The sequence below is a fragment of the Triturus cristatus genome, chromosome 4_2, assembly GCF_964204655.1.
Source record: "Triturus cristatus chromosome 4_2, aTriCri1.1, whole genome shotgun sequence".
Lineage (NCBI taxonomy): Eukaryota > Metazoa > Chordata > Amphibia > Caudata > Salamandridae > Triturus > Triturus cristatus.
This window is the reverse complement of record NC_140586.1, coordinates 238,917,062-238,944,921: the sequence shown is the minus strand read 5'-3', so window position 1 is coordinate 238,944,921 and position 27,860 is coordinate 238,917,062. Positions and strand designations below refer to the sequence as shown.

General features: G+C 49.2%; 1 pseudogene; it reads left to right on the top strand.

Annotated features, from left to right (window-relative positions):
* The first annotated feature begins 6,011 nt into the window (after window positions 1-6,011).
* LOC146833524 (galectin-1-like) overlaps window positions 6,012-27,860 on the top strand; it is a 36,098-nt pseudogene continuing 14,249 nt past the window's right edge.

Sequence of the window (27,860 nt, the reverse complement as noted above, 5' to 3'; positions counted from 1 at the left end):
GTTAGCACGCTCTGTTACAGTCGCTACTCTGATCTCTTCAACTGTTCGCGTTAGGGCGATTTTAAGATCCAAGATTCAGGTTTCTTTCCTGAGGCTGGTTCGGCCATTCGAGGTAGATAATGTGAGGTTAAGGTCCTGTCTGAGGTAGATCGTGTGTATTAATCCATGTGTTGTAATCGGAGAGGCTTGCATATTATGGAGCGTGGGATCGACTTATTTGAGGTTTTGAAGGCTGGTACTCTGTAGGCCTTGTCTAGCTCAAAGGGGAGGTCAAACTTAATGATAGTAATTTTAGGGATCATGTCTTGTATAAAAGCGATGCACGACCCGCTTTTCTCTTCCTCTCCCTCGGCGACCCCTAGTATTCTAATGTTCCCCCTCCTGTTACGGTCGTCTAGTTCTGCTGTTTGCCTTCGGAGTATTGCAGTAGTTTTGGATAGTTCTAACAGAGTCTTGTTTGCCTTTTGTTCACTATCTTCTATATCGCTCACCCTCTGCTCTACTTCCGTTAGTCTGTTGTTCGTCGCGTGGATGCCAGCTCTGACCACGGCCAGTTCCAGCTGGATAGCACCAGTAGTTTGTTTAGTCGATTTTGCTAGTTCGTGGACATCCGCCAGTTTTTTCAGGATCATGTCCAGTGTGCTGTTGATATCCGGTCTTTGTTTGATAGGGGAGTCGATAGGGTCACTCTTGTTCTTTTTTGGATGCTGCGTATTTATCCTGTTAGTGCCAGCCATGCCTGATAGCCCTCTTCTCTCTTGTTGTAGGCTGAGCCTTCCTCTCACTTTCCGCTCTATGGTTAGCTTCTTGTGGCCCCACCTTGACGAAAATTTGGCGCCTCTTGCTGTGCTGATGGCATTAAGCTGTTGTTGGCCTCTTCTCTTGTAGACTGTACTTGCCCCTATCACCGCAAGACCTCCTTTGGTTCTTGGGTTAGGCCGCCTGATCAGCGTATGTTGGTTGTCTCTCTTGTTGTTTGGTTATTGGTTAAGGGATATTAATCTTCACTACTCTGTGTTGGGCACAGTAGTGGCCGGATCCGCTGCCAGCTTATATCTTATTCGGAAGAACTGTATGGCTTGTTGGTGGGGTTGGTGGAGTTTTGTTTTTACCCTCTTGTCTTCTTGTTACCCTCCGTTAGCCTAATCGCTTGCTTAATTCCCCGTTATGCACCCCACTGAGTTATGTTCATCTCACACTTGTTGGTTCCTCTGCTGTTCGTTTCTTTTGTTGTAATTTGCGCCTCTGTGCCATGTGCGAGTACCAACGATTGGGGCTCTGAGGTCTTTACTCCCTCTAACGTTTGCGTGTTATTGCCGGGTGTGTACCACTTGCTTTTGCTGTATGTCAGGTCAGGCTGGCTGTGTTGACGCTTTTGCCAAGCCTCTCTCTATTGGGCTTGCCTTTTTTTGTTTTTTTTGTTCACATGTTCACCCGCTAATTCAGTACTGCCACTATTAAAGGAAAAAATAAACTTGTTTGGTGTTGCCTTCCTTTATTGCTGTGTGGTGCTGGAGGTGCTTCCCTTATGCTGTACTTGCTGCTTTATTTACTGCTGTGCTGCTTCCCAATCTGTGATGGAAGCTCGCACTGATGATTTTACTTTCGTTTTTGTGGCTTACGGCTATCTTCGGAGCTTGCGTTGTCGGTGGCTTTTCGTTGATCTCACCCGCACTTGCGAATGAGCGCGTTTCCCAAGGCTGATCAAGCGCACCCCCTCTGCGGCAATCTACCTTGTGATTCTTTTCCTCCACCAGCTAGTTCTTTTTCCAATCCGAGTTGTTTATCAGACAGTCAGACCTAAGATGGCGGCCCCCTTGTATTGTTTCAGTTTCGTTCTGAAACTGAGCGAGTGTGCCCCCCACCAGAGTCTCCAACTATTGTTACCGTTGCCTCGGTGTTCTCCACGGGAGGTCTCCAGCACTAACCTTAGGTAAGCTAGCTGCTGGTCCTCCGGTGTACGTTGTTGGGCACAGTCAGCAAACAAATCCGGCAGCGGTGGAGGGTCTCACTTAGTGGGCACCATCTTGGTTTCTTCCTCTTCGCTCCGGGAGTTCTTCTTCGCTGTACTTTCCTCACTTCGCTGTTGGGGTTGGGATCGTGAGTCCAGGTCGCTTTCTTCCTTGGTATCTTAGACGCCTTTCGGTGTGTTCCTTTCCCTCAAACGATCGGCTCTTGCGTGTTCTTTTTGTTGCTCGCTCCCAGGTTTAGCGGAGCGCTGGATTCAGGCGTCTACACCCATTGCCGTCCAAGCCACGCCCCTCGAAGCTGCAGCTCTATTGGAAAAGTCAGACCAGGTATTTGGAGTTGCTTGATCCACAGACTAAACAAATCAGCCTACAAGCTGGCCTCTGCCACAGGCCCCTCGGGTACCGGCCGATTTCCCGCCCTGCCAATCCAACCCTGGATGTGTGTGACTCCTGGTGGGAGTGTCACATAGAGTGCGAGTGGCGCTCACTATTACACAGTCCTCATTGGGTGAGAGACTCACTCCTCGAAGCACTATATTGTGTGCATCCTCAATAGACCTATTGGTTTAATCGGGTCTCACACCTCAAAAACAATGTAAAACCTGAGGGTCTAGGTGAGATCTAGCTTGGAGGTGAGGGACAATGCCAGTGTCCCTCAGTGAGGAGTGAGTATGCTAAGCGGAATTGCAGAGCAGACAGGGTGTGGGACTGTGTGGGCGAGGATGTAACCGAAGGTGTGTGTTCCAGATTTGGAGGGCAGGGGGGAGGGAGGGGGAGGGTGGCGGATGCTGTATGGCGACCATGGAGAATTTAATGTTCATAAGCGGATAGTTGCATGGTTTGTTGATGGTCAGTTGACGTGCATAATACTTGTAGTTGAGTCATTTGTTGCATAGGGTTGTTTCCCTATGCTTAAGTAGTCATGGCCATGTGCCTCTTGTGTGTGCTTGGACATTGTGTCAATTTCTGGGGCCATATTACAGAATACGGTGAGCGCTATATTTGCACCATGAACACCTCTCAAAGAGTGCATCCTGCGCAAACAAGGAGGATGCGCCGGATTATATTGAATGCGCTGCCCCCAGGACAGCGACAAAATCGTGCTGCCCTGCAGGTAGTGGGTTCAAGTGAAAAACTGAGTTTCTTGGCAGCAGCTGCTCCGGGTTTCACTGTGCAGGTGGCAACCCACCTGCACCTTTAAGAGGGGGAGAGATCCCCTTGCGGGTGAAGTGAGTGACTGTACCTGCCTACAAGGGGCTATCAGGGGGGTCCCTCCAGAGGGCTGCCATCAGGGGGGTGCACTAACAATGCACTGTCAGTGCACCTCCTGACAGCTTTTTTTGCCTCTTTACCCATGTCTATAATGACGCTGGGGCAAAGAGATTCCCTTATTTGGAGGGGGCCATGCCCCCATGCAAATGAGGGAACCCCCTTCAGTGGCATAACATAGGACCCGCTGTGTGTGTGGGGGGCTCCAAGCTACAGCAGCACCCTCCTCACAGTACCTTGCTGCCCAATCTCCTGATTGAGTCCTTTGAGGGCCCCTCCATGTACCTTGCTGGCGGGGGCCCTCAAGTTTCGTTAATCCACTGATCCCCTCTGGTGATGGCACTGATGCTTTATGTGCACCAGGGTTATCTGTATTACAAAAAGGGCTGCACAAGTGTCTGTGGCCCTTTCTGTAATACCAAAGTGCTCTGGTGGTGTGCAAAGCAGGTGCACAAGCCCTTTGTGCCCAAGGGGGAAATGCCATAATACAGCCCCTAGTGTTTATGGCACATAGCTGACCTGATTTTTCTATGGCTGTGCTGGGAGGTTATGGTGGCTGGTCTGGGTGTGGTGATGGCATGGGAGGACATATTTAACATCTGGCATTTTGACTGCGTTAGATTTAATTTAAAAATGGATAACAGAGTGTGGTTGGTCATAAGGTGTGTGGTGGCTGTGGTTGGTGTGGGATACCCAGTGGGCTGGGCATTGGCATCTTACGGTCAGCAATGATGGGTATATGTAGGTAACGCTTGGTGTGGTCAATAAACACTGAGTGTATTCAGTTTGTTGTCAGTCTAGTGGTGCCTTGGGGTGGAATATCAGTGTGGCTGGGTCATTCCTTAAGGTGTACGTGTAGTAAGTTAGTTATGGCACATGGCAGCAAGGTTGCAGGTCCACTTTGATGGTTGTAGGTGGGTTGGGTGTGATGCGTGTAGGGTGAGACTGGTGTGGTTTTGGTGCGCTTGGGGTACTTTGACATGTTGGAAATCTATGGGTTGGTATGATCGAGTATTCGATGTTCCTGGGCTGGGTGGGTCATGGGTGTACCCTTGCAGTATTCGCAGATGTGGGTGGGTTAATGCATTGAGAGCAATGGGTTCGGCGTTGGTCCTCTGTGGACATGGTTGCGTTTGGCAGTGCATGCGGGGCGATTCGAATGTGTTTCATTGGGTCCTTCACTCTCATTCTCAACATGCCTAAGCACTTCCTGTCATGGTCGTAGCCCTACATTTCCTATCAATCAGTCACTGCACATGCGCGGATCTAATGACCCGTTATAGCCCCGGTGACACCCAGGCCTTGTTTGTACCATGGGTCCATCTGAGGAGCTACACACTAGGCTGACCAGAGTCGGCCAAAATTTGTCTTTCCTTCTGTTTCCTCCTGCCCTTTTCTGTTCTAAAGGACTTCAGGTGGCATAGGGCCTTAAGGCAAGTACACGCCATCAGTTGGGTTTAGTGATTGCCCAGCATGAGGCTGGTAACCTGCTGTCGTTCTCTAATGCCACTGTAGGGTCTTGGTGACATTTAACAAACCATAAAGCCTTATGTTGTGGTCTTGTGTTGACATCATAGGTTCTGGTGACATTCACAGGCCATGAGACTAGGTACAGATATCCCAGGGTTCTTTCAAAATTATGACCCCATGATGCCATCATGGGGTTCTGGTGTCACTCACAAACCACGAGACTGGGTATAGGGCCACTGGGCGATCAGAGGGTTCTTTCAACATTTGCGGACATGAAACCTCAAGGCGAGGTTACGCGTCAGTCTTATGATGCTTTCTGAGGTTTAGATAAATTTAGAAATCACACGGCTGACGTGCCTTTGGCCAGAGTCCATAATACTCTGCTTTACCTCCCCCGTTACCCAGGGCTGCAGGCTTTACTTTACAATGGAGGGATTTCACTTATGGGAAGGGTGGGAGCTTGTGCCTACTCGCTGTAGTGTAAACTGACGATTTCTGGAAAAAACAACTTGTGGATCAGCTACCACGGTCTAATCTCAGACTGGGCAGCAGTCCATGTCACCAAATATATTTCTTTCTTGGCTTAAATTGTATTCCCCTACAGCTCCGCAGAACTACGTAGCCTGCTCTATTGGGTAAAAACAGAATAGCGGAATCTCTGGGCCCCTCCCATCCGGCTTCACTGCACATCCTATCAGGACCGGCTTTAGCACTGGTGGCACCCGGAGCGACAATCATTTTTGGTGGCCCCACACCCCATGACCGCCTCCTCGGATTCCCTCATTACCACCAGGAAAAGTGCCCGTCATCTCTCCAATCATAAGTTATTGCTAAACATCCAAGCCCTACCCCAATCCCCCCCCCCCCCCCAGGTCAGCACCTCCTCCACAGGTCAGCGCCCAGTGCAGTGCGCCAGTCGCACTGCCCTTAAGTCGTCCCTGCATCCTATTTTAGTTTATTAGTGGTGGTCAGATTGAACCCAATCTGGACAGTGTCCCTGAACAGGCCACAGGCACTTACTTTCTCATAGTGCGATCAAGGCTAGCTCTGAGATCAGAGTATAAAACCGAGTTGTCCAACATGGGTCCACCATGGTCAGATGTATTCCATGCCAGAGCTTCAGGCTATCCACGTGCATACACTTGCATATAAAGATTATAAATGGTAGCTTTATTTTATGTTGAAGTTGGGTAAAAGAGGACTCCAAGCCCCACAGCAGCCCCTCTCAGAATAATATTGATGAGGGAAGGGGTGAAACTAGCACCCCCACAATGCTGATGTCTTTCACTTGCCTTACAGGGAATGGAAGTGCACAATCTGAATCTCGAGCTGGGTAAAGGCATCGACATTAAGGGCATGATACCATCGGATGCCAAGTGGTATGGGGCCGGGGTATCTGAAGTATCGATTGGGGTGGGTAGAGGAAGATGGGGCCGCGGTATCTGAGGGTAGTGATCCTAGAATCAGACGGGGCTTTGTCTGAATATAATGACCAGGCCTAGGTTTAGGAGTAGGTGGGTCCAATGTTATGTGGGGGGGAGGTTAAAGGTTGGTGATGTATAAGTAGATGGGACTGTGGCATAGAAGGAGAATAAGGCCTGAGGGAAGCGGGGTTTACAGGGGTGGCATATACAGATAGTGTTCAAGGCTGAAGGGGGGTAAGTAGTGAGCGGGTGAGACCTCTCAAGGGTGAGAGAGCGCCTGAAGTGGCGAGCACCTAGGTACCTGGAGGATAAGGGGGTGGGATGGAATGAGGATTAAGGTGCAAGGCTACTCTGTAGAGCGAGGGGGCAAGCTACTTTCCTGGGGTAACTGGAGGGTGAGGGTGCAGGACAGTCACCTGTGGTTGAGGTAATTGGTGGGTGATGGTGCAGGAAATGCCTGACTGGAGCAGTGGGTGAGGGGGCTACAAACGTCTGGGTATCTGGAGGGTAAGGGAGCAGTACAGACTGTGAGCAGCTGGGTATCTGTGGTGGTGAGGTCATGAGACCAACTGGTGAAGTTGGTGTTACCGGTTTTAGCTTTAGTACGTGTTACGATAGGAGGTTAAGACACAGTTTTGGAGGGGGATGGCGGGGAGGAGGGATTGGTGGAGGGGATGGGGTGTCTTGTATGGTTTTCCTGTGGTCAATGGTATTTGAACCTCACCCCTCGCATGTACCACATGGTCGCCAGTTGGGTGGAGGCATGTACTGTGCAGATATAATGCACGCTAGGACCCTTTGAACCTAGCTGCCCCCCGTCTGTGTCCACCAGGGTACATTTTAGAACACTGCCACTGTGCTTCTGTCTGCTTATTCTGAGCACAATGTCCACCCCTTTCTCCCTTTCCCTTCAGGTTCGCTATTGACCTGGGCAAGGACAGCTCGGACATTACCCTGCACTTCAACCCCCGCTTCAACCACGAGGGCGACATCAATACCATTGTCTGCAACTCCAAGGCGGCGGGCAGCTGGGGCTAGGAGCAGCGCGAGACCACCTTCCCCTTCAAGCAGGGAGAGAAGACCAAGGTGAGCAGGGGCGCGAGGGCGCACTCTGAAGCTTCCGCAGCCAGACCCAACCCTATCTCTTCTCTAGTCATTAAGAAAGTACATCTTGCAGGCTGCCTCTTCATAACAGCACCCGGTATACACATAGTGTGAAGTACAAAACCCATATATTAAGGAAGTGTAGCGGGGAAAGGTGCAGGCAGATGCAGCGGCCTAGCAATGGCCAAAGAATTGCACACATGCACACTGTAACACTGCTATGGGTAGAAGACACCGAGTGGTCTTCCCCCTTTCCTTTATTTATATCCTCTGGCCATGCCTGGCCAGAGGGCGATACAATGTTTGTAGACCCTTCCGGTTCGAGTCCCTGGGCCCACCCTCACGGGAATAGGGTCATTACATCCCTTCCCAACTTGGTATTAAACTGTCTCAACAAACTTCAACAAAGTAAGTCTTTTAGTCTCTGACTTGGGCAGTGGATTCGGTCTCAAGTTGTAGCGTTGGGAGTTGGATCGATGGCCTGCACTCTGGATGCTTGGATCAGGCTGGAAGGTGACACTCCACTCTTTGCTCTCTGCCGGTAGAACCATCTGAAGGCTAGGAGGACTGGCCAGGCTTGCACCTCCGGTGCTGGGTTGTGAGTTTCCTTCGGCCCAGTCAGTTTCTGCTTCTGTGTTTTTTGGATTAACACTTTCTTGATGCGGGCGTTCTACTCTCAGGAACCATGACACCTTCCTGGTGACTACTTCGTCCCCACAGTTGGTGGTGATGGATGTTCCATTCACCCCCAATATGGTCCTAGTCCTTGGTTCGTAGGGTGTCTTTATCTTCCATCCCACTCTGCAGTTTTAAATCAGTACCAGGCTTCCTGGCACGAGGCTTGGCTTTCCGTCTCTTGCTGGCCCCTCATTGATTTGGGCTCATCGGGTTTGTGCGTAGGCTGGCTCGTAGGGTGGTGGAGTTCAGCAGTCCGATACGGGGATGGTATCCCGTCTGTGTCTGGCGAGCATCAGGGACCAAGGGGATCTTTGTGTCATGCAATGCGGTGTGCTGCAGTATTCTCACAGGAATCGTTGTAGCACTGCTTCCGGGTTGGTTCGTCTGCCACAGCGATGTGAAGGACTTTATTCAGCGTGTGCATGAATCGTGCCATTGGCTTGCGGACATTGAGGGGTGATACGATGGTGTTGTATGCCCAGTGATGTGAGTAGGTCCTTAAATTATCCTCCTTGGAAGGGTGGAACACTGTCCATCTTCAGCTCTTGGGGCAGACTGAACAAAGCGAATGTCCTCTCAAGAACTGGCGCAATGTGGGCATATGCTGTGGAATCCACTACTTCAACTATTGGGTGCCTGGAATAGATGTCAATGAGTACTGCTGTCACCCTTCCGTCTGGGAAGCTTCCAAAGTCGAGGGTAATTTGAGACCCGGAGCTGAGGCTGGCGCCGCTGTGATTATTGGTGCCGTGGGTTCCTGGCTGCTTGTGATCTGGCAGGAGTGGCAGTTTTGTACCAGGTTGTAAACAGCAGCCCCTAACCCTGGGAACCAAACTTTCAACCTCATCCACGATTTCATTTGGATGGTTCCATTGTGGCCTGCGTGTGCAAGGGTCGTCACTCTCTCTTGGAGGCTCCCTGGGATCACAAATTCGAGATCCTCTTAACACTAGACCTTCTGCTGTTGTGTTTAGCTCGTCCCACACCTTCCATAGTTTTCCGAGATGCTTCTTGTCTGGGCCGCACCAGTTGTTGGCATCGTGCAAAAAGTTCTCTCATGACCTTCGGAGCAGGGCGTCTACGACCTTCACCAAGACCGGGTCGTTCTTGGTTGCTGAGCTGATCTCCTCGATGGTGAGGGTACGGGGACATGATCACCATGTCCACATAGTCTTCCATCCTTGCTTCATTGTCAGTATCTTCTCCTCTTGGGTCTGGCAGGTGCAGGGAGAGGAAATCCACAGGATAATTCGAACCGGGGCAATACACTAGATCCATCTGGTAGTACTGCAACTGCATCGCCCACCGTTCGATTCGTGGCAGAGTGTGTGGGGCTGTGCCTCAGAATAGTGGAACAAGTGGCTGGTGGTCGGTGACTGCCCAGAATGGGTGTCCACTGATGTAGAGATGAAAGTGGTTGCATGCCCACTTGATTGCTAGCACCTCCCTTTCGATCTGGGAGTACCCTCTTCCGTGGTCATGAGGGCCTTGCTCGCTAATGCAAAGGGTGCCCATTTGCCAGGTTCCGCTTCTTGAGTGATCAACACCCCTAGGCCCACGGGGCTGGCTTCCACTAGAAGTTCCGTGTTGCACCGAAGTATGCCATTGCTAAGTAATGCTTCTTTGATGTTCCGAAACGCCACCTCTTCTTCGTGTTCCCACTTACATGCGGTATCTTTCTTGGTTAACGCTCAGATGGATTTGGCTATCGTGGCCAGGCTGGGGATGAATCGCCTGCAATACCTGGCCATCCCCAGAAAGCTACACACTTCTGATACTGTGGTTGGTGCTGATGCTTGCTGTATGGTGTGGTACTTTTATGGGTCCACCTGCACCCCCTCCTGGTTAAAGACGCACCCAAAAAAATCAATGGAGCTCTGAAAGAAAGAACACTCATCTTTGTGGAGTGATAGTCATTGCCTGGCTGCTCTGAGGTGTTTGTGGTGCTCCTCGATGGATGACAAGTGGATCAGGATGTCATCACTGACACTGAGCACCCCTTGTAAGCTGGAGAGAGTCTCTCGGACAGCATCTTAGAATATTTCGGCAGCAGATGAAATACCAAAGTTCAGCCGTTTGTAACGGCACAGCCCTATGTGTGTCGAGAAGGTTGTTATGTACTCGCTCTCTTCTGCTAGCGATAGCTGATGGTAACCTGTGTTAAGGTCTAGCTTGGAGAACCATCGGGAGCCATTCAAGTTGGCTATGATATCATCCATCGTGGGTGTTATATGTCTCTCCATTTTGATCGCTTGGTTGGGCAGGGGCATGTCTCTGCACAACTGTATTTTTCCTGGTTGTTTTGGCTTCTCCACAATCACCATGAGCGAGACCCAGAGTGTTGGGCCAGTGACTTTTTCAATCACTCCTTGTTGTTCCTAGTCGCACAGTTCTTGTTCGACCAGAGGCCGTAGATGGAATTGGATGCAGCTGTGACAAGTGCGACTGGTTTAATCGATTTGTCTATGTGAAGCTTGACAGGTGGCCTCTTCATGCACCCCAGCCCGGTGAAGAGGAGCAGGAATAGTTCAAGCACTTCGTCCATCTGGAATGCTTTAACTGAGTGGAAGAAAGTGACCAGGCTGAGGTCTTCCGCGGTTTGGCTTCCTACTAGGATGCTGGTTTCTCTATCGACTACATGGAACGCTGTTGTGATCTCCTGGTCCTCTGCTTTTACCTGCATAGTGATTTTGCCTTTCAGAGGTAGTGGTGTTTGGCTTCCGTAGGTGAATATCTTGACATTGGTCGGGGCATTCTGGGGGCGCGGGTGCAGCTGTTTGTATTGTTGGCTGCCCATCACATTAACGGATGTGCCGGTGTCGATCAAACCTGTGACACGGGATCCTTCTATTTCTACGACCCATGTGGGCTGCAGGCACCTCTTGTGCTTCAAGTGGCTTGGGAATGATCGGAGGAAGCATTTGTCCTCATCTTCGGTGGACGAGTTTTCAAGGCGGGGTCGCTGCCGCTGTTGGCTTTTGGCTGCTTTTGTGTTCTCTGGGTCTTTGAGGGATAGCTGCCTCATGGACTTTGAGGGTGGCCTCCTTCCTCGAGTGCTTCTGTTCCTGGGCCCACCTCTGCATGCGGTGGCAAAGTGGTTGAGGGTGCCACACTTCGAGCAGGTTTGCCCTTGTGCTGGGCATCCCTCCAGGGGGTGCTCTTCACGTCTACAGTACCCACAAACAGAACCTTCACTGGTTGTCTTCCTCTGCTTCCTCTTCCTTGAGTTCGGATCGCAGCAGCTCGTTCTACTTTTATTGTGGCAGGACTTTCCAGTTGCTCAGTGATGGCTATGTCCATGGCGTCCGACAGATCGTGGGACTGCGCCATGACGAGGCTATCTTCCAGGTGGATACTGGGCTGCCGGTGGATGAGACTCCAAAGGGTTTGGTTGCAGCATTCTTGTATGATCTATGCTCTCAACTCTTTGGCTTGGTCGTCAGCCGTGCACATGCTGGCCAGTTCCCTCAGGCATGCATGGAACGCGTCCATGGACTCTCCTTCCCTTTGGTGGGCTTGGTGGAGCTTGAATTGTTCATAGTCCGGAATAAGTTGAATGGTGGTAGCACGTGTGTGTGCTGTGCGGCCGGTCTGACGGGTCCCACCTGTTGCGCCTGCTGCGGGCCTGCTTGCGTGGCATTGTCCATCATGGTCACTGAGCTGTGTTATAGTGGTGCGAGTCCTTTTTGTCCTGGGTAGTGCTGAGATCGTGCTTAGTTTTGCCGGTCAGAGGGGCACGGCACCCTGTTCCACTTGTGCCTCTCTTTTGTCTTTGTTCCCTCGGTGTCCCCTTTTTATTCCCTCTTCTGTTTTCCACCTTTCTCTTGGCCTGCCTGGGCTTTGATGGTGAAGTGATTTTTTTTCTTTGTTTTGTTATTCTGGCAGGGCTTTTCTGCTGGTGTAGTGTTCTCCCGGTTCCTCACGCGGTCTTTGCCTCTTCATTTATATCCTCTGGCTATGCCAGGCCAGAGGGTGAGATAATGTTTGTAGACCCTTTCGGGTCAAGTCCCTGGTCCCCCTCTAGTGGGACTAGGGTCATTACAGTAAGGGTTATTTGTATAAATATCGAAGTGGGGGCAGGGAGGTGCTCCATCCAACTAGGTTTAAAAAATAAATCTTATGTTTCCTTGCGGTATAAGGAGTACAATGAAACTGCAGCACTGCTTTCGTCACCTAGAAGGCCGTATGCCTATGTGGACACGCAATGCTATTAACTTTCCGTCGGTCTTGATGGCACTTAAGTTCAGCCCGAGGTGACGGCCCCAGTCTCGGCCCTAGGACTTGTTGACTCTCAGCGTGACACAGCTGCTCCATATGACGTAACTGACTGTGCTTGTGACGCGGAAGTGGTTTTTGCAAGCGTTGGCATTTTGGCTTCGTGTTTGTTGGGTGTTCTCTCTGAACTGTGGGCTGCGTGCTTGGGGCGCTCACTCTACTCCCACATAAGGATAGAACGTTAGTTTGGATGGGGGAGGAGTGCTTAGGGAGCCATGCGCTCTGGAAATCTCATTGCCCCACCTCTGTGGAAGGGAGGTCGCTTTTAGAACCAAGTACACAGTACTCGGGAGGTGAGGCTGAGCAGTGGCGTTGTATTTGCCCACATTGGGGGAGGTCATTGTGAGCCCTCGAGCTGCTCGTCACAACATCAGGTGAGGTTAACCACAGGTGGGCCATGCAGATGAGGTGAATGAGCCGTGCGGTCACCTTTGCCCACAAAATGGAGTGATGGCGCAGTTGGGCTCTCCTTATCCCTTACTGGGTCGGATGCTTAGGCCATGGGGTGCTACTGACCCCCCTGTATTGGGTGTTGGAGTGGTGATGCTTAACATTACCAACAAAAGGCTGATGATGCCCAATGTACCTCAAATGGGGGGGGGGGGGGGCCAGACCTGGCTATATTCGCAGGCTCGACCTAAGAAGGGGCACATAATTACACTCCAACTAGGGCTTTAAGTGGGATGAAATGACTGGGGGGGTCTCACATAGTGGCGTGGCCGATGTAATAACACTTAAGCTAAACATCTGTACTTAGCACAGTGTGCCACCCCCCTGATATTTTGCTGTTTCTGTCCATTCATTCAGATATATAATACAACAAGTAACATTACACCTACAACAAGCCAGAACTATTGGCTTTCTCAATGTTTATAAATTGCATAAGATAAATAGCAACAACTATGACTTTGTTGTATATAATATTGAAAATGCTTCCGTTCTTGTGGGTGAGGTTCTGGCTAAGGCTAGAGATACCGACTTTGGAGGTGAGAAAGCAGGTTCGAGCCTCAGGTCGGCTCAATCAACATCCTGTGATTCAAAACATTAATATGACCTTGTGTAATGTACCTGGTGCTCATGTTTGCTGCAAGTTTGCACCACATAAAACTGAAAAATTGGTCTCTTTGAAATTACAGCAAAAGCAGTGACGGGTAGTACTATTGCAGAGTTACGTTTTTTACCCACCCTGAAGGTAAAAATTGAGAGCCCGGTAGGGACCCGTCTCGTCACCTGCTTCTAAGAACTGCCGCTGCTGGGCACCAGCACGACCGAGCCCACTTAAAGCCCTGACTCCAACAGTACTTCATAGTGTACCTGCAAGGCAAGTTTAAAAGATGGGAGTATTTGATAAATACACCAGTTATACCTGCATACTGCTTTCAGAGCAATGACAGCCCACCAACTGCAAAAGCAAGTCAGAGAAACCTGCCTACTTCAGTCACTCTGGCCAATGAGGCAACACTTCTTACTTGTAAAAACCTGTGACATCTCATTATAGGCCCCGAAACTGGTCCCCGGATGCTTGTTTCTGGTCCAGGTAAGACCTGGCTTGGCAGTTCGGGTTGGACTGTTCCCATGAGGCACAGGGTCACAACTGATTTGCATATAGCTGGGTGTGAACTGGGGTGGCGAAGTGAGCTAAAGAAGAATGATAGATTCAACCCGGATCTGTGACTGGGGGTGAGTGTCTGAAAAGTTTCAGCACTCCGTCCATCATCTCTTTGTGTTTGCTTTGTTTGCCTGAAGTTGGCAGGGTATGCCCAGACGTGGGTTCCTTGCTCACTTTGCCCCAGGATTCAAGCAAGCCTGGCTGATGAGGGTGTTACCCGAAACTGGTCCCAGGTTGCTTGTTTCTGGTCCAGTGAAGACATGGCTTGGCAGTCCCGGCTGGACTGTTCCCATGAGGCACAGGGTCAAGACTGATTTGCATATAGCTGGGTTTGAACTGGGGTGGAGAAGTGAGCTAAAGAAGGATGACTGGGGGTGAGTGTCCCCCAGTCTTTGTGTTTGCTTTGACATCTCATTAGCGTAGGTACAGCCAGTGTGATGCATGATCGATACAAAGGACACCGGATACAAAGTGAGCTGTGTTGGTGTACAAAAGAATATATTCTGCTGATGTGGTGTTGCAAACTGCTAAAAGAAATATGCACTCCAAGAAAAAAAAAGCGCATATGTTCAAATCTGCAGCAACAATTCAAGTCTTTTATCGTTCCTACATAAGTACGAAAAAGATCCAAAAGGTGAAGCATGCCATCACGAGAATCCAGGCTAATGAGTATGAGGCACGGGCCACATAATTACAGAGCTCTAAAGAAAGTTGTGTTCTGTTCAAAGACATTAACATTGAAACGTGAGGCATAAAGCAGAACTCCATCGGGCAGCTTGTATTAGTTTATGCTGCACTGAGGGGGCATTTGATCAGGTAACAAATGCACCAGTCGAAGAAAGCTGCAACTGACCAAGCCCAATCTTAGCATGGGATCGGCCGCTTTATTGAGGCAGGTGCACAGCACAATAACACTACCCAAAACCCTCGGCAGAAATGCCTTGCAGAACTAAAGTCCCTCTATACAGGAAATACACCTACTGGCTCTTCCTACCACCACCGCTAACTGTACCCCCAGCACTTCACCTCGAACTTGACCACCTTTCCTGCTCAGCACTTTACATTATTATTTTGACCAAAACCAACTGTGAATCTTCCAACTCGAATCTCCAAATACCTGCATCCGCAAGAAAAAATAGCTCTCCCCCTTTTTAACAGTCCTTCTCCCCCCACCCATCCCCTCACAATACAAACCGCTTGACAGACTGAAAAGTTTCTTCTCAAACGCCACTCTGAAGCTTCACAAAACCTGCCTTCAACCTTTTGGCTACCACCGCGCACCCAGCAACTCAGTGCCCCTCTCCTCTGCAATAGAGATCCATACCCATGTCTGGCACTTGAGTGCACTCATTACCCCTGGAAAAAAATGTGCCACCTCAAACCTGATGTGTACCACTCTCCCCAGCCTTCTTTCTCTACAAAACCTCATCTACCTATTGATTTTCCTCCATGCCTGCTCAATGGCCACCCTCCTCTCTGTCCCTCTTCACCTACAGTGTGGAACTAGTTTACTCCACAAAAATGAGTCTCTGCCCAAGACCTCAGTATTTCCTCCAAATCTGCCTTCAATAGTGCCAATCCCTTTCCCTGAATCAAATCATTTCCCCCTAAGTGAATGGCAAAACATCCAGGTAGTCATCCGAACCCTTTAAACAATTCAAACGAGGAGGCCGTTCGGTCCATAACATTCCCCTTTTCATAAACTATGCAACTTTAATCCCCTGTTGGGACAAACCAAGCTGTGACCCGAAACTTCTTCCATTCGCCTGCAATTCTGCCCATCTTACAAGAGTCCGACAATCCCGACACTCATCCCAGAAATCTGGTCCCAGCACCCAACCTTAAAAGAAACATATAATTAGATAGCACCAATGCACCTCAACACTCCTCAATGCACACAAGCTTTATAGCAGTACAGCGACATCCCCAATCGCTTTATCTGCAATCTCCCCATCCAGTCCTCCCAGCCTCAGTAGCCGCTCCTGTTCGGAAGGAATGCATCCGTATTCTGCTGGCAGCCTCACTTGCGGCAAATCCTTGCACAGTACTTGCAAAAGCTGGAAGGCTGACAGCCGCAACCCATTGTCATCCCGAAAACCCATACCCAGTGCATCGCCTGCTGGTCTTTTCAAGTACCAAAACACCAGCCAACATCGCCTACCAGTGCTTTAATTGGGCCGGTACTGTCCGGTCTGGAGTACCGGCACTTTTTTATTTTGAGGAGGAGAGTACCGGCTCGTCTCAAGAGAAATGCAATACCTTTAATTGGAGAGTACCGGCACTTCTCAGAAACAAGCAGGTACTCTGTTACAGAGTACCTGCACTTTTATTTTTCCACTTCAAGCCCTGTCGCCTACACGAATGTGACTGCAACCACGGTCACCCATTCCCCTTCTGATACACCTTAGACCTCAGAACTCCCCCTTGCTCTGGCTACACCTCTGACCAGCATAGACCCATCACCCCTTTTTACCCCAGACGTTCTGACACCCTAAACTCTCCTAACAAATATGGAACACATGAGAAAAGTAAAAAAGACTGGTTCCCCAAGGCTGGCAGGCCCCCTCCAAATTACCAGCCTCCAGCACCCAACCTTCCAATAGCAGTGAACCCAGTTCCCTGGTCAAGGGTGCATAGCCCTACAACATCTAACCCCACAAAAGCAATGCCAGAAATGTTCCCAGCAATTTTACCCTGGACCAACCCTTTTCCACCATCAACATTATAAAGTTCTCCATCCTCCTGTTTCCTCCCAAATTCACAATCCCACCTCGGTGCCCCCGATGCCAGAAACTCCCTCAATGCTTGGCCATGTACCCATCTTGTAGAAATGGCTAAGGAACCTATTACTAATTGCAGCATTTTTCCTACTCCCCACAAATCGACCGGCATCCCTGTCCTGTCCACTCCTGACGCAAGACCACAGAACCTCTGCCACTGAAAACGAGACAGTCTGCAATAATATCTTGACCTGGTACATGTCACGCCCTGAATTAAATGTTCTGGCATAAATAGGTCAGCACAAACAGTATTGGAGCATGCGCCAACTGCTGATGCACCACTGAAATGTTAGCCACCTTAAAGAACACTAGTTTGCAAACTCGCCTCACAGAGCCAGCGCCACCAACAATGGAAACAACTCCAGGAAAGCTATAGGGTCTAGATAGACCTGACCATGCCTAGATACCAACAAAGTCCTGCCTGCCCCACTCTGCATGCAAAAGTCAAATGTCACAAAAGGACCTGTACTTCCTTCATGTGCACCTTCTTACTCTGCGTTCCACCAATCAGTTGCAACACTGACACGCCAGACCATGCTATCTCTTCACCTTGGGGTAAGTGAGCCATACCAGACTCACCTAAGTCTGCTCCACTGTCCATAACTGCAGCCAAAGGGTCTGTGTGCACTGGCATGTCCAGCCCTACCCTTTACCTCTCCTGGCACCAAACTACCTGTACCTGTAAACATCGTGCTATGCCGGAACGTCTCCTTTCTGGCCCAGGCCCTGGCCCCTTAAGAATATTCCTGAGCCTCCTCTGTGACCTCCCTGCAACGCTTGCAACTGCCCCTGACTCTGTCACCTAAGCCATTTACTCTAGTGGATTGTGAATCTGCGCCAAGGGCCAAAAATAACAAGTTCACCTTGCCCAAGTTCCTCTCATGCCCTGTCCTCACCCTCCCCATTTCATCCTTGCTGTCACTCAATACCAGATTGCCCCGGCTTATCCTGGACTCCCTACCATTCCTGGCTTGACTGTATCCTCCCCGACCCTTCCAGGCCTTGTACCTGCTTTCCCACCCTCCAGCGGACCCCCTCTTGCCTGACTCCATTACAGCAGTTAACTGAGACCCAGAAGGCCCCCCTACCATCAGTGTGCCCATTGGCACCTCTTCTAGGGGTTTGTGGGGCTTCAAACAGTCTGTGGGGCTTCTCTGTGTGAAACCGACCCCCCCCCCCACAGCCAAGCCACCTTTTGTCCCACCTCCCACTGCCACGTCGTCCCTGATGGAATATCCTGTTCGTGGGAAACAACCATTACAATGAGGTTTTTACCATGTTGTTTTACCATATGAATGCCTTTACCATGCATTGAAGGAACGTTGGGGTAGTGTGGCGGGGGTCCCCTCACAAATGCATTAAAAAAAAATATATTAGGCCTGGGCAGAAAACTACGCTACGCTCCCGGAGTATGCGTAGTTTGCGCAGCTACGCGAATCACACGTAGCACAGTGCAAAAACGCGTAGCGGCATTTTTTGCTTGCTTGCGGTCCTCAACGTCAAGTTGGCGACCGCGAGCGAGCAAAATCAACATCCCGGCGAGACTTTTTCCTCGTTCGCGATCGGCAACATCAAGTTGCCGATCGCGAGCGTGGAAAATAAGCCTCCCGGCGCGATTCTCAACACGGGGAGGTCAGGTTTCTCATTGCGAGTGGTCAGGTAGGCTCGCGACAGCCTGCGATGAGAAACTACAAGTCCGCATTGAGAAAGCTGCCGCTCGAGTACAAATCTACTCGAGCGGCAGAAAACGCCTGCTTGCACTGTGCATGATGCCGTTCGCAATAATTGCACAGTGCGGACAAGCATCCGGCACTGTGCAATCATTGCAAACAGCATTTCCCTACTGCACTACGCAGTTTGCGTAGCGTGCGTAGGGCAAAGTGCACTTCGCGTAGCGTGACTACGCGAACTATGCCCAGGGTTAATATATATACACACCATGCATGGTAATGGGATGCGCTGTAAAAGCATATGCGTTCTAAAACAAAGTGGAGTAAAAAATGCATTGTAAAGACATGCTAATTATTTCCCTGCATTGTTCAGTCATACAACCCCTGATTGCGTGTGAAAGCCCGGGGCTCCCTGCAGTAGCAGCTAGGCCCATAGCCCTGCCCATCCTCTTCAGCCTATAAATATGCACCACAGCCCTCACCGCACATCCCCTCCTTACAGGGGCTCACAGGACGGATGCAGCACTGCCTCTCTGGCCCCCATCCATACCTGGTGCTGCCAACCTGGGGCTCTTCTGCCATGGCTGCGAGCGCGCTAATGCCACTATGCCATATGAAGCCCACATTGGTCAGCTCCCACGGTCCTGCTTGGAAACAAATTCATGCAGCTGGCTTCACGAAGGAGCAGGACCGCTTCGGCAACTTAGGCTTCCTTCATTGTGACTCCCCAGAAGAAATTATCAACACATTGAAAATTTGCTTAATTTCCCTACCTATCCCGATACCTACCGCAGTATCTATCTTAAAATGGTGGGTGGTAGCCCATATGACGTCCCTATATGTATTCCACCTCCAACCCAATTGTAGCCCATGGGTGGTGTCAGTCATTTTGGATAGAACCACTCGCCCAAAATCTCCCGGAGAACATAACTCTGTTATCATATGCCCCGTTGTGTAAGGTAACTGCTGTTAATGTAAAGCACTCACATACCTACAGGTCTTGATCGCGCTCTATAAAACTGCAAAAAAGTATAGGCACGGAGTTTAACACGGGCATTACATCACAAAACTAGTAACGTTTTCAAAAGCGAAGTAGCGCATTACCAGCCCTTCCAACAGCATGTGACATCCCAAGACTGATGCAGAGCCTACCTCCAGGAGACGACTTGGGAACATTAAATTGATTTTAGAATAACTTTTTGATATTTTATAAAGTACTGGAGGAGCAAGTAACCTTCTCATTTGCATATAAAACAGTGAAGTATTTTTAAAATAATTATCCAGATGCTATCATTAGCATATAGAGCCGCAAGTCAAGTATTTTTAGCTTTAGGTATACAAATGTGCCCCCCCCACCCTCCAGGTTGTGTAAAATGAAAGGTGTGGAGAAACAGGTGGCAAACATGAAAATAAACAAAAGTTGAGTCAAAAACAATATCCAGGACGTGAAGAGAAGAAACTGGGAGAGGGAGAAAGTATAACTTAAATAAAATAGCTTTTAAAAGCTATGAAGTGGCGTTGACCTCGTCATAGCACATAAATGGTACCTGAATTCCAGTGTGAGCAGGAGAGGAAGTTCTGTAAGAGCTAGAGCTGGCGACCTTGGAACTGGAGAAACGGGTTTGAATCTTGGCGTCAACTCAACATCCTGTGATTCTGGGCAAATCTCTCAATGCTTAATAAAAAAAAATGAATGTGTCCTTGTGTAATGTAACAGGTACTCATGTAAATCACTCTAAAGCATTTGAATGAGTTTGCACTATATGAAACTGCAAAAAAAGAAAAGCTGACCAGCGGAGGGGCACTAATCCGATGTCATTAATCGGTACTTGGTCCATGCACCATGGCAATATAAGTAAGTAGTTCATGGCAAGTGCTGCTAAATTAGAAGGCAGCAAAGAAGAGTGACAATGTTGCCAACGAATGGTAAGCTATGGGGAGATTCCAAACCCATTACCACCTCTTGCTTTTTAAGGAATTGGGTAGTTTATCCTGCAACCTGAACTAAAAACCCTTCTTCAAGCTATTTTCGTCTCTGTATCAGAATATGAGAATGTTTCTCACTGGCATTTCAAAAAATCAAGTTGCCACTCCCTTTAGAGAGGTGCCTCATATGACCCCTCCTGTCTTGCGTCTCGATGCATGACATTTGACCACATTACTCTTATCTTGATTCCTTTCCAATGGTTTCCATGGAAGCAAAGGTCAATTAAAGACTGCCTGCATCACCCCCAAAGCCCTACACATTTCCAATTATTTAGCTCATAAATTGAGATTCTCCTGACCAATGAGTGGCCCAATGCAGAATGTCTCCTGCTCGTGCCACCTACTTTCATGAGTGTAGCATGAAGCAATCTTTCTGGGGCAGTGCCACTAGAATCTGGAGTTCTCTTCCACCAGCTCTTTGCACCATGCCCTGCCCAATAACATTAAAAAAGGAATACAAATGCCCCCTGTTCCAAAGACACTTTAGTTGTGTATGAGGATTTGCTGCTCCATTGTTTATATATAATTTTCAGAGCAACTTGAATTATGCAGCAGGGCCAAAATATGCAGAAGGGTTGACTAAATTATGCAGCAAAATTATACGGCACATTTGTAATGGCTTATTTTAATGTTTTACACTTACCACTCTGGACATTAGTTCCACCTCATAAGTACCCCCTTAACACCCACATATAGCAATAAGAAACTGAAGCAGTGGCGGCTGGTGACGTTTGAAAGTGGTAAGACGTAAATACTGCACTGTGGTGAGTGAGCCCGAACCACCTATGGGGGATTTGGGGGCTTCTCCCCCCGAGAAAAATTTGAAAAAAGAGTGGGCAAGCAAATTTGAGAAAGAAGTGGCTTGGCGAATACATCTCTGGGAGTAGCCAGACAAGTCTCTTTGCACTTGCACAGATACATCACTCTCCCTGCAATCACATAGGCACACTACTCACCCTGCACTCATAGACCCATTACTCACCCTTCTCTGACAGATCACTAAACAGCATTCACACATCCACATCACTCATCCTGGACTCACACAGGCACACTGCTCAACCTGCACTCACACAGACATCACTCACCCTTAGCTGCACTGCACTCAATAGGTTTAATTTATTAAAGCCTGTCTAGCCCTGACATTGCCTGGTACCAGACTACAGTAGATAGCACCATGTCTGCTGGGGCCTCTGAGCAGCTGGGGGTGCTCAGCACAGACCCGAGAATGCAAGCAACCTCCCCACAGACACTGGCATTATTGTAGGCTGTTCGTCACTGCATGCAAAGAAGTTCAGCAATTGCCCCCGGCCGTGTGTGCGCTCCCGAGGATCGACATAATCGAACCACCATCTGTTAGAGCCAAGAAAACCAAAACAAATATATCGACAGGGTGACAATTTTTAAAATTAAAAGCAATCAGCTGAAATTAGATTTGCTTCAAGAAGGTCAATATTCATCTATATAAATTACCCAGGGGAACGCTCAAAACGACATGTCATTTAAAAGGCGTGTTTCTAAAAGCATATCACACCCCTTCGAACAATCTATGCTCCATTGGCATATTCCTTAATAATTAAAAATGATAACCTATGTTGTAGTGGAGAACAATTAAAATGTGTTGCCTGAAGCTCCCAGTTTCTCTTAGAGTTTATATTCAATTCTGATTAGCTTTCAGGGCGCTATTGGGCTGCTCACTGTCTTCTGTGCCCCTCAAACACGAATGATTATTATACATGCACCGCAGACGCGTTAAACCAATAAACAACGCGCAACTATAACAAAATGATGCCCTCTATAGTTCTGTGCCACTGCTTGCACAAAGCTCTTGCTGCATGCAACATGCTGCTCGCGCTAATGTTGTGCAGCGGTTTAAATGCCCCCTGACTGGTGACTTCATGCAGCACATACTGGCACGCAGACAGCAGCAGGCACGTCAAAAGCGGTCGAGTCTGACAGGTAGTGCCTGAAGGCGCTACAGCTTCGTTATTGTTATTCAATAGGAAATACATAAGCAACTCAACTTTCATTCGTACACATGAAGTCATCAGACATTGCACAGACCCACTGAAGAGGCACACAACCGCACCAACAAGTTCTAGCTCACGGGGAATACACTCAAAATGCAATCAACAGAAATGCGCGCCAAATGGTGGCAGAATGAATTAGCGAATTTGTAAAACTGCGCTCTTGTCAAGGAAAATGGGTTTAGATGCAGCAGCCAGTATAGAACCGTGGGTTAATGCACCTGTTGCAGTGTGTAGCGTTTTTGGCTGTCAAATGGGGGATTTCGAATTACATCTAACTACGGTATACGGAAACAATATAGGTGAACGTGTTGTGACAGGGTACAAGCTGCCACATGGACATCATATGTAACTCTGCAACTGGATAAGTTAAAGCACCGTTTTCAAATACAGTGTGCACCCATGACGTACCAATACCATTTTAGGCTTACTATAAACTCCACTTGTTTCAACAACTCGCGTCCATCTTTTGACATCCTTCTCACCCCCTAGTCCTCTCATTTCTGGTTGTGCTATCACCCCATGTCTTCCCTCATCTTTCTTCACTGCACTCACCTAATGGTGACTACGTCGGCCCTCTTTTTACCTCTGTCTTCACCATCCTTATTGTCTCTCACTGTCTCATGCTCTCACCTCCATTTGTACCTTAGTCTTCATCACTCCCCCATCTCTATAGCTCTTTTTTTGCCTCCATCTCCCACTTTGTAATCATCTCATTGCTTTGTTTGTGTTCATTTTATCACATACTCTCCGCGCGCGGTTCTCCCTTCACCTGTCCTCTGATCCCTATCTACAGCGAACCTTCCCATCTATCTGTGTCCTTCAGTGGTGTAGCAAAGATACTATGGGCTCGGGCTCCGATGCAAGCAAGGAATTAGGCCCCTGGCTGCTGGTTGCGAGACCCCTCTCCATGGAGGGGTTGCAAGGGGACACGCAGCAAGCGTGTCCTCGCATGTTATTGGACAAGTCCTCCGTATGTGGACGCGGGGACGCCTCCTGTGGAGACAGTGTCAGTGACGTGTGAATACAGATGCATAAGTCCCACTGCTGGAGATGAGTCATTTTATCACCCATAAGTAACATGTATGGGTCACCATTACCAGAGGGGCTGACGTCACTCTGTGTAGAAATAATACACCCGCCACAAACTGCCCTCGGTGTAAGAAAGCAGTGTTCAAACAGCATCTAAATCTGGCGCCTGTCAGATATGCAGCTTTTTTTCATTCTAAGAGAGTTGCAAACTACTCAAGGGAGAATTTGTAAATGAGATGCCTGCCTTTCAACCATGCTGTAAAGCGAAGTCCATGAAACGTGAGTGTAAGCAACGTCTAGACTGTGTACACGATGGCAGGAAGGTGAGATGTGCTGAAATCAAATGTCGATCTGACTTACATGCTCAGGTGGCTTCACGGATGTGCAGATTATTGACTGGCACAGAAAAGTCTGGGGAAATTATCTCGGAGTGAGGCAGGCTGGCACTGCCAGCTAGGCACCGTGTGGACACTTCTGGTGTAGCCAGACGAGGTCTCTGGTGTCGAGTCGAGACTCGTGTGGCACTGGCGCGGTGCCGGTTACGCAACTGACTCAAGGCCAATCACAGCGCGGCTGCTGCGGCAGAGCCACCCACCCACGCGTGGCACTCAATCTTAATGCCTGCCCTCTCTGGCTCCGCGGTCACTCTGCCAATCCAGACGCTGCATTAGCAGCGCCAGGACTGGCTAGGGCACGGAGACGGCCCGCCCATTAGAGACCGTGGACTGCTGCATGAAGCAACCCTCGGCCTCTCGGGTCCCAACTCCCCCTCCCTCTCCTGGTCCTTAGAAGGTGGCTGTAGTGCGCATGGTCGGGCTGGTCATAAAAATGACCAGCCCTATTGCAGCTGCGCTTTAGTAAGCGCTGCTGTCAGTCAGCCTTGCTGCCGCAGCCAGCCCTGCCCCCACCACCCTTCAGCGCCGATTGACAATGCCTGGAGTGGAGCGACTCGCGAATAGTTTAAGTTTCTGTTAAATCTAGAATTTGCTATTTTGCTTGTGTGCGACTTGGGGCAATGTGGCCAGGTGGGGCAACGCCCCAGCGCCCCAATGGACGCACTGTCACTGAACAGAAGGGTTCAGTCAGCTTTTGCCAATGGCCTGCCACTGTATAGCAACACATGTCACTGCGTTTTTAGTAACTTTTGAACTGCTTGAGCTAGAAACGTTTTTTGTTGTTAATCTGCAGATGATGGATTATCTGACAAATTAATTTAATCCATAATGATGCGAAAAACGCTGCAGCAGGGCAATCGCATTATTCCAGTGGCCCTTATAATGTGTTCTTGAGTTTGACCTACATCATTTCCTCTCCTCTACCATACTATTTGCTACACCCATTTGGCCCTCATCTACCCTTTCTGAAGATTAGTTTGACTCTTAATGTCCAGCCTCACCACCACCTATTGTTTTTAATTGTATCCCTTTTTTGGGTGAAACACGGTTTTCTTTCCTTTGTCTATTTTTGTTTACCCTGTTTTGCCAGATGTACCTACTAATTTTAAGGTCAAGCTTACTAGATGGCATATGCGCTGTCTATGGAGAGATCTATTTGGGCCTACCAAGAACACAAAGCAGCTTGGAGCCCACCCCTTGCTTACAATTGGTTGACTCAACTGGCTTTGGTTTTCCTGCTTTGTGACCCAGCTTGTCAATCTTGTTTGTCCTCCTCATGGAGCATAGCCTCTTTACCATCTATTTTGCCTGGCTTCTACAGCTTGCTTTTCCTTTTGGGTTGAGCACTGTATAGAAGTGCATATGTTTTCCAGCTGTCGCTTTCGTATATCTCTCCTGCACTCTGTTTTGCTGTCTGTCACCTGTGTGCTTCTTCCTACCCCATTCATGTTGCTTTCGCCTTCTGTATACCCACCCTCTTCTTTATTTTAGGTCGAGCGTCAGCGCGCATGCGCTGTCTGCAAGACCTTTGGTAATCAATAAACTGACTTTATTCCCGCCTCTACTCAACTCATTGGTTCATTCAGGCGTACCTCTTCTTTGGTGCTTCCTGAGTTGCTCAGGCAGCCAATAATTTACTTCCGTTGAAGGCTCAGGAGCACTGACTAAGTACAGTTTAATTACGCATGCATTGTACATCTGCCATTTTAGAGAACTCTTTTGTTTAAATGATCCTTTTTGCTACGTCGTTGTATTTTTTAGGCTGCTTGTGTCTTTGTCTACGGTTAAAAAAAGCTATTTCTGAAGCGCCTCTCGTAATCTAACAAATTGTGTACTTTGGGATGTACTATCATGTGAGTGGGAGGGGGGGCTTGGTATTTGTTTACATAAAGCACAAATGGTTCAATATGCGCTACTAAAAGGCATTCAGTAGTGCTAGCGTGTTTGCAATCTTTCCAAAGTGCGCTTTCGCTTTTTCCGGTAATGCCAGCCTAAACCCTGTAATTACCATCCAATTTAAATTGCTAAAACCAAGAGCGTTTTAGGAGGCAGCATCCATGTGCGTCAAGCAAGTCACTGTGAATGCATTATACAGATGCAAAAGAGATGAGACACAATCTTTTTTGTACAGTTTAGGCCCCATACTATGTTTATGAGCGAGTAATGCTTGCACGACTGTGCCAGAGAAAGCAATGGAACGCAGAAAAGCATTCTAATATTTTACTAGGTCATCGATTCACTAAAAAATATTTCACTTTCAGCCAAGTGTATCTCAGTGCTAATGTTTGTCATGAGAAGGATAATTGCATTTTAGGAACTCTACAACACACAGTCGAGAACAGCCTTCACCTGCCTAGATTATGCTAGTCCGGTCTCCGAAACGGACGTCAGGCTCTTGTAATCAGACACTGGCGTTAGCGCCTGTTATATGGTGGCAGTCACTGGCAGCAGTGAATATTAAAGAGCCTACAGGTTGACCTGCTGCCAGCCCGGCTGTGCAATGCTTGTGGTCTCCCACTAACCACACGGTAAAGCGTGACATTTTGAGGCAGCCCTGTACTCCGAGGCTGCTTGGCATCTTTTACAGCTGCCTCTTACCAAACCCTTCCTATCCTAAGTCGTCGCATGGTGACAAGTTGAGAAGGGAAGGAGTTGCAGCCTTTGGAAGAGGGCCTCACTAAAGCCAGGACACATGCATGCTTCCAGCAAAGAGAGCATTTTCGAGCTGCCAGCTCACGGATAAGAGCCGCAGACTTTTTGTGTGTATGATATGTCTAGTGCAATACAAAGCCAACTGAACAACAGGAAGGCTGAAGAGGTAAGTGGTTTTCATTTTTAAAGTTTAGGTTCATAGCTCTTTGTACCCCTCACGCCTCTTTCCTCCCCTTTTCTCTTCAGTCGCCTTTATTCCTTTTTAGGTCAAGCTTAGCGCAGCGCGCATGCGCTGCGCTAGGAAAACGACTTCTTGGAATCGCTCTGGACTCGTGCGTGTGAAAAGGCCTACGGCTTGCGGTTACGAGCAGCAGCGCGCAGTGTGCCATCTATTTTGTGTCAGATTTCACACAAGCGCGCTTGCACCATTTGCGGGACGCTGCAGCTGCTTTTACTTCACGGTCGCTTTCACTTTTGCCGCCACGTAGTCCCGCTTGTTTATCCATGCTTCTCCCTCCCGCCCCTCGCGATCGCTTTCACTTTTGCGGCCACGTGGCCTACGCTTGTTTTCCTAGTTTGGGGGTGCTGGCGCTCCTTCTATGCACCAAATACAAGCACAGGCCATGTGGATTCAAGCAGTCCTCCACCGGCCGATTGTCTTCTCAGCACTCGTCCCGGTGACCTGCCCCTTTAAATCCTTGTGCCTGAGTCAAGGCGGAGCATGGCCTTGCTCGTATCCTTTCCAGGCAGCGCACCAGTGGCCGCTCGTTTGCCCTGCTGTAGTGCCCAACTCCTGCTGCCTCCGCTGTACCAGGCATTCCAGTGGGTGGGGCGCTGCTTCCTCACATTGATCAGGCACCGGCAGTGTGGATTTGAGCAGTCCTCCATCGGCCGGTTGCCTTCTCCGCACTTGTCCCATTCAGCCACGACCTGCCTCGTTAAATCTGGTGACTACTGATTGTGCAGGCATCGCGTGCTTCCTCTCTGGGCCGCGTGCCGGTGCCTGCTCCTCCATGGCACTTTGGTGTCCAGGTCCTGCTGCCTCTGCCATATCTTGATGTCACCAGACACTCTCCCTCAGGCCGGCTGAGGCGTCCCGTCCTCAGCGGAGCACTCGGGAAAAGTGGAGGGACCTGGCTCTCATAAGCACTGCTCCTTAGAACATTCCCTCCTAGGTTTCCACAGCTCCGCTCCTGCTGGTCAGCTGCGATACCGGGCACTGGCGGTGCACTCTCTGGTATTCGTTCCAGACATAACACGCAGATCCCTCGAAGACCGCCCACATGTAATTTTAAAAAATCCTCTCAAAATATTTCAGCACACCGCCCCCAGCTCCATTAGTGGAGGCTGTGTATGGTCGTTGTATTGAAATGTTCCCTCAAATCTGTGTTGTTCTTGCCATGGTCTGCATTCCCTGTCTCAGTGTATTCCTTGTCTCAGTGCCACTGTATTCCCTGACTCAGTGTCAGTATTTTCTCTATCTCGTAGTCCATGTGTCAGTGTTAATGTGTCTCTTGCCTCA